The 7,310-nt window shown below is 42.4% G+C and overlaps 1 long non-coding RNA gene across 1 annotated transcript; it reads right to left on the bottom strand.

The window, feature by feature from the left end:
- Window positions 1-1,264: 1,264 nt before the first annotated feature.
- Window positions 1,265-5,709, bottom strand: LOC115141373 (uncharacterized). The gene is made up of 3 exons (XR_003865358.2): window positions 5,629-5,709; window positions 5,350-5,471; window positions 1,265-2,712 (listed from the first exon to the last, which is right to left on the bottom strand). It is a non-coding gene; the product is annotated as an uncharacterized LOC115141373 (long non-coding RNA).
- Window positions 5,710-7,310: the final 1,601 nt, after the last annotated feature.

Below are 7,310 nucleotides of genomic sequence, written 5' to 3'. Positions count from 1 at the left end.
ACCCACACACCGCTACTGTTTAGGCTAACACCAGAAAGAGCAGTAACCGTTATGCCTACATAATGTTGTGATGTCACCTGAATATCCATGAGTTAAGTAAATAATAAGAAAACACAATTAATCTTGTTTGCTGAGGGGGTAATATTCATCTTCGTACGCATTTCAACAAAATGTAGTCTCCAGAGATGGAAAACAACATATTTCCTTTACTAAAAAACATGTCATTATCATATCAGCCATTTCCTACACACATGAATACATCTGTCATCCCATAAAAAAATCTAGTCATTTGAATTGATCCTCTAATTATTATCAAACCTATTCTGTGTTTTGTCCATTAGTAAGACTTGGCATAATTATATGGGTTATACGTGATGTGTGACAGGTGTAGAGATGAGCCGACGACCTCTGGTATGACCTTGTACTGACTACGTTTCCCATCCTGCCCATACGTCATGTCCCAGGTGTGGTAACCACGGTGATGTGTCCCCTCTGCTGTCAGAGAGGGGCAACTGGATCTATGAACCCAATCATTCTTAGGCATCATGGAAATAACATCTGACAGGGTGGCTCAGTGCTCGCTATGGGCATTCCTCCCCTGTGGCCTCTCGACAGGGGACAGAGGAAGCACAGCCATGTGCTCTCAGCATCTCTCAGTGTCTCTATCTATCTCCCCTGTAAAATAGTACAACTGAAATTCTTTATGAATAAATAAAGTAATTCAATTAAACTCAGGGATTCTTGAGTGCATTACTGTGAGCTGAAAATGTAAAAAAACGCATCACAATTTCTCACAGGGCATGTACGATTACCAATATTATTGCAATCAATACACAGTTATTTAATTAGAAATGACATTTAATTGATATATGTAGGCTGATAAATGTGGGTATCAGGTCAAATATTAGATAATTGGTCAAATATACAAAAGGAATCAATGTGTTCGCTGTTAGAATCAATGCTGCTTGTTTTATTTGTATTTCCAATTTCCCCTGCCTTGATTTGTATTGTATCTTCATATTTCTACATTGTCTTGTATTTTTGAATTCATATTAGGTTAGGTTATTTCACTTAATATGCAGCAACTCTGTACTTTTGAGTCAATGCATGAGATATCTATTCTACATGACACTTGGGAGCCATTTCCTGTATCTGACCACAGTCATCTTTCTTTTTTTCTTTCTTTCTTTCATTCATTCATTCTTTCTTTCTTTCTTTCTCACACACACACACAAATGGACACAAACGTCTTGTTTTTCTCATTTCTCATTTCTTTATTTGGCTGATATCAAATAGTGTCTGCCAGCTTGCATAGCAGGGTGTATAGAGTCCCCTTATCTGTGCTGTTAAAGGTCTGCTTGACGAAACGACACATCTATCAATAGGTAAATAGGTTTCATACTACATGAAAAGGGCATTGCATTGCTCTCTCTTGAAGAAAGATGTGGATTTATTTGACAAATAGTCTGGTATTACAAACTTTTTTTGGTTTGATGGGGCTCTTTCAACGTACTTTCAAATGCTTGCAATGAGCTTCAGACTATAACTGCATGTTGAACATAGCCAGTAGAGGAACACAAGCTAGCTGAAAGGAAATGGCCTCTTTTTCAATGTAGATGAGGGGGAGTTGTTATGGAAGGGACCGTCGCCTTGTGAACAACAGAACAGAGAGGAGAGGTAAGGGAGATGTCACTCCAGTTATACCATCCAGCCTCCCTGTGGGTTTTCAAACAAGAAGGGGTCGGGAGAGAGACCGTGGGGAAGAGAGATAACAACGAACAAACAAACAAACAAACAGACGCAACCGATTAACACCATTTCATCACACGTTTTATAGCAGAAAAACCTGAATTGCTATAATGTGTTCTCTCAAATGTACTTCCATAGGCGACACAGTACATAGCACTGTTGAAGTTTTTTGTGATCAATAATGCACGGCTGTCCATCTTGGGAGATGAGACACACCAGAAACACACCGGAGGCATCATCCTTCGGTTTCATATCATCGTGAAGGTCACTGAAGCGATGTGTGTGTCTGCAGTACAGCTGCACCAGAGACAGGAAGTAAATAAAAGAGATGCTGGATTCACTCCTCTCTTTTATAGAGCACTTGGATAATAGATTTTAACCCTCCTCTTTCAGATAATGTGTTGTTAAGCCCATGCATGCATTTGAGTAGGCAAAGAATGTGATTGCCCTCTTCTATTTGTCCACCTATTTCTATGTTGTACAAATTACAATGCTGGAAATCTGGAAGCCGGATCACTGGGTTAGCTTTAGGTTGAAGGCTACTATCTTAATTCATTAATGTTTTCCTGATTCACTCACATCTCATCTGGAAGGCAATTATAGCAACCCCATGCAGCCACCCCTCACCCACAACCGCACACACACACACACACACACACACACACACACACACACACACACACACACACACACACACACTACTAATGCTAATCCTTTCAGGATGACACATGTAGATAATCGCCCCCCGACCGTATGAAGCCATGGCCACATGACAGACCAGGTCAATTAGACACCATTAAGGGCTGGTCCCAGAACAGCGGTAAGGACTTCCTGATGTCTTGTTTTTCTCTGCATGGTGCTGCAAACCAAATCCATCTTTTCCCTCACCCAAACCTAATTACAGGTATAGATAGTCTGGGCGAGATGAAAAGCTGGAAGATGCTTTGATGGATGGTAAGGCCTCTGCAAAGAGAACAAACAGGGCATTAACATGACAATAGGGATGATGCAATGGCCTCATACAAAAGACACAGGAGAGTAGAGGTGGGGGAGAGAAGAAAGAGAGCGAAAAGCAAAATAGCAGGAACCGTGAGAGACCAGTAGTGAATAAACTTTGAAGCCTGGGGGGAAACAGAAATCTATCATTTCAATAGAACGGTAGTGGAGTGATGGTAGTGTGGAGTGAGAGAGAACACCTCCACTCCCTCCTCACATAGTTTCTCCCAGCCCTGTTTTCTATAAGGGATTTGAGCGTGAGCGCTGGGTTAATGGGGATGTTGGAAGCAGGCAGTAGGGAGTGAATAAATGATTTATCCTTCAACAAAGTATACCTCATTAATATTGCATGAGAACGTATTTTAAGGTAAATCATGAAAGCGTGGGGCTGTTGCATGATAGTTGTATCAGTTTTAAAGGTCACATCTGTGGCAGCAGAAGTAGCGCTCTTCCAATTCAGAAGATTCAGTTCAGTTTGTGCCTTGGAGTGTGAACAGTGTCAATACGCAGTGTGGATATGGAGTAAATACGTATGGGGGTCTTTCTGGCCCTCCTCCTCTTCTTCTCCCTCTCTCTCTCTTTTTTTTTTCTCTCTCTCTCTCTCTCTCTTTCTCTCTGTCCCTCTCTCTCTCTCTCTCTCTCTCTCTCTGTCCTTCTCTCTCTCTCTCCCTCTCTCTCTCTCTCTCCCTCTTTCTCTCTCTCTCTCTCCCTCTCTCTCTCTCTCTCTTTCTGTTTCTCTCTCTCTCTCTCTCTCTCTCTCTCTCTCTCTCTCTCTCTCTCTCTCTCTCTCTCTCTCTCTCTCTCTGTCCCTCTCTCTCTCTCTCTCCCTCTCTCTCTCTCCCTCTCCTCTCTCTCTCTCTCTCTCTCTCTCTCTCTCTCTCTCTCCCTCTCTCTCTCTCCCTCTCCCTCTCTCTCTCTCTCTCTCTCTGTGCTTTCATAAACTAAGTGCTAAACAGCTTCCTGTATGCAATGGAAAAGTACAATTCTGACTGATTTCTGACTGTTGTTTTTGTTTGCGTTGATGGAAGATTAAATAAACGTATCCAAAGACATTTCATTAACTAAAATAAGGAGTCATACAATAAAAATGCTGAATTCTTACAATTCAAACAAAAAAATTGTAAAACATGTTGAACATTGAGGAATATTATCATTATGATGATAACACGACATATTGCAAATTTCTATCCTCCAATTGGCAATCGCCTTGGTTGTATTCAGAGCCGAAATATGTCATGGTTCAACACACTAAGTTTCACTTAGTGCCATAAACCCAGTTGGATAACACATCACATGATTAAAGGCCTCCAGTAACTCCCATTTTACACATTTTATTATTCTCTTGACAAGACACCTTTGTTTTTGGAATTTAATCCACAAAACTCTACGATCTCAAATGATTTCACAGCTTTGGTATCCAATTACTTTTATATCTGATCTCAATTTCCCCTTCGATGCATTTTCACTGAAGTAACGTTTTTATTATTTGGATAAAATAAAAATTTGGTTCGGAAACCACATTGATTGGTGTTTAGCTGAGATCCAAATGAGTTTGGTTATCATTGACAACGTTCGGTCGACACACAAACATGTTATCTACTTGTTTGACAAGCTCTCACTGAATTAGGCCAGATCAAGTGCCATCAACATTTAAGATGACTCCAATTAAGAATGAAATTTGCTAAAAGTTTTGGGAAAAATACTGCCTCCAATGAAGAGGTCCGTGTCATCACTCTAAAAGGGATTTACAGATGACAGGCATGCAGGGCAGTTCTTGGAAGACGGGATGGAGGTTTTAGACAGAGCAGACAAGACCCAGAGCAAGGCCCCAGCCCAGCGAGTAGGAGGATGGGGCACCCTGCTGTGACCAGTCCCTCCTCATTAGATAAGGACTTACATCATCCAGAGGATATGATCATTCCTTTGTTTATTTGTATTTTTTACCTTTATTTAGCTAGGCAAGTCAGTTAAGAACAAATTCTTATTTACAATAACGGCCTAGGAACAGTGGGTTAACTGCCTTGTTCAGGGGCAGAACGACAGATTTGGACCTTGTCAGCTCGGGGATTTGATCTTGCAACCTTTCGGTTACTAGTCCAACGGTCTAACCACTAGGCTACTCTGCCGCCCCAAAGGACTGTCTCAATGATGATGATGATGATGATGATCGATGTGCACATTGAGTGAGTGAACCGTAAAGGCAAAAAGTGTTTTTGCAATTTCCATTATCCATATTGTGTCAACTGTGTAGCATCCTATTAATACGCATTTCCTTTAGTTGACGAGAATAAAACTATTCCACTGTCCCATGCTTAGAAATGTCCTCTAAATGTAACTAAAGGTGCATATTGACTCCATAACATATCCTATAACTACACGCCGACACAAATACTTTGACAGAGGATGTGTACTGTGCTTCTCTCAAGTTTGAGATATGTTGTTCTTCACTTGTTTATTGTATTTCAGGGTGTAGAGAGTGTTTTTCTTCAAGCACTCGAACAAAGATGAGAGGAGAGAACAGAGGAAGAGGGAGGAGGGAGAATCTAAAAACCACCCATCCCCCCCTCTCACAAAAAGCGGTAGCTCCATGATTTCCTCCATTACCTTCTGATGTTGGCGCTGTTCTTTTCCCTTCTCTTCTCCCTCTTTCTTTTTCTGAAACAATTCCATCTGCGCTTCTCGCACTTCAGGCTACTGCTGCTTCAACAACAACAAAATGAGTTGCCCTAAAATGTGAAATAGACTCAATCCTGTCAAGAATGCAACAGGTTTCCCAAACATATGTGAGAAAAGGTACTTCGGTTATTAATACAGATAACATAACATTGTAGATGTAGTCGCTAAATTCTCACTCCTAAAAGCTGGAAACATTTTCTCATTCACCTGTCGGATGATACTATATATCTCAAAGTCAGCTGGGCTTCTGTTGGCTTCAGCTATTATTGTCTGGAGTGTGTGTGAGTGAGTTCTTTTGTGTGTGCATGTGTCAGTTTGGGGGAGGGGTAGTGTGTCGAGGAGGGAGGAATTGGAGATTGGGGATTCCAGTTCCTCTATTTTTTTCCTCTACTCACTAAACTGAAGCGTTTGTCTAATTACAAGACGGGTTGAGCACTCAGCCCTACACAAACAACAGCTGTCTCTGACACACACACACACACACACACACACACACACACACACACACACACACACACACACACACATGCGTGCACACACATGTGCAAACACAAACACGTGCACACACGCACGCACGCACACAAGCACACACACACAGTACTTAGATGTAATTAGTGTGATCAAGATGAGTGAAGAGATAAGCAATAAATCTACATTGAGCCTGTGAATTTCCTAGTATGTGTTATACTGGTCTTGCAATATAATTGTACTTTGACATTTACATTCTATTGACACCTAAAAGCAATACATTGGATTTGCATTATTTTGTAACATTTAATTTTAAGAATAAGTGTTTAGGTTTTATTATGAGTCTACTGAGGATATCTCAGCAGCAATGTGCTAGCTGGAGAGCCCAGTCAATTGGGCTAATAGAATCCTAATGTCAGACCATGATGTGCATCAAAACCTTTAGAAGCTGCCGAGATGGTAAAATAAGATGATCAAATCAAGTAAAAAATCGAATCAAATGTTATTTGTCACCTGCTTCTTAAACAACAGGTGTAGACTAACAGTGAAATGCTTACTTCCTGGCGGATCGCCCCCAGGTGGTAAGGGTAGGTAACAACACATCCGCCACGCTGATCCTCAACACAGGGGCCCCTCAAGGGTTCGTGCTCAGCCCCCTCCTGTAATCCCTGTTCACTCATGACAGCACAGCCAGGCACGACTCCAACACCATCATTAAATTTGCCGATGACACAGCAGTGGTAGGCCTGATCACCGACAACAACGAGACAGCCAATAGGGAGGAGGTCAGAGACCTGGCCGTGTGGTGCCAGGACAACAACCTCTCCCTCAACGTGATCAAGACAAAGGAGATGATTGTGGACTACAGGAAAAGGAGGGCCCAAGCACGCCCCCATTCTCAGAGGAGCAGGTTGAAAGCTTCAAGTTCCTTGGTGTCCACATCACCAACAAACTAACATGGTCCAAGCACACCATGACAGTCATGAAGCGGGCACGACAAAACCTATTCCCCCTCAGGAGAATGAAAAGATTTGGCATGGGTCCCCAGATCCTCAAAAGGTTCTACAGCTGCACCATCAAGAGCATCCTGACTGGTTGCATCACTTCCTGGTATGGACACTGCTCGGCCTCCGACCGCAAGGCACTACAGACGGTAATGTAAACGGCCCAGTACATCACTGGGGCCAAGTTTCCTGCCATCCAGGACCTCTATACCAGGCGGTGTCAGAGGAAGGCCCTAAAAATTGTCAAAGACTCCAGCCACCCTAGTCATAGACTGTTCTCTCTGCTACCACACGGCAAGCGGTACAGGAGCGCCAAGTCTAGGTCCAAGAGGCTTCTAAACAGCTTCTACCCCCAAGCCATAAGACTCCTGAACATCTAGTCAAATGGCTACCCAGACTATATGCATTGCCTCCCCC

This window comes from Oncorhynchus nerka, linkage group LG14, assembly GCF_034236695.1.
Source record: "Oncorhynchus nerka isolate Pitt River linkage group LG14, Oner_Uvic_2.0, whole genome shotgun sequence".
NCBI lineage: Eukaryota > Metazoa > Chordata > Actinopteri > Salmoniformes > Salmonidae > Oncorhynchus > Oncorhynchus nerka.
This window is presented reverse-complemented; position numbering and strand designations above follow the sequence as displayed.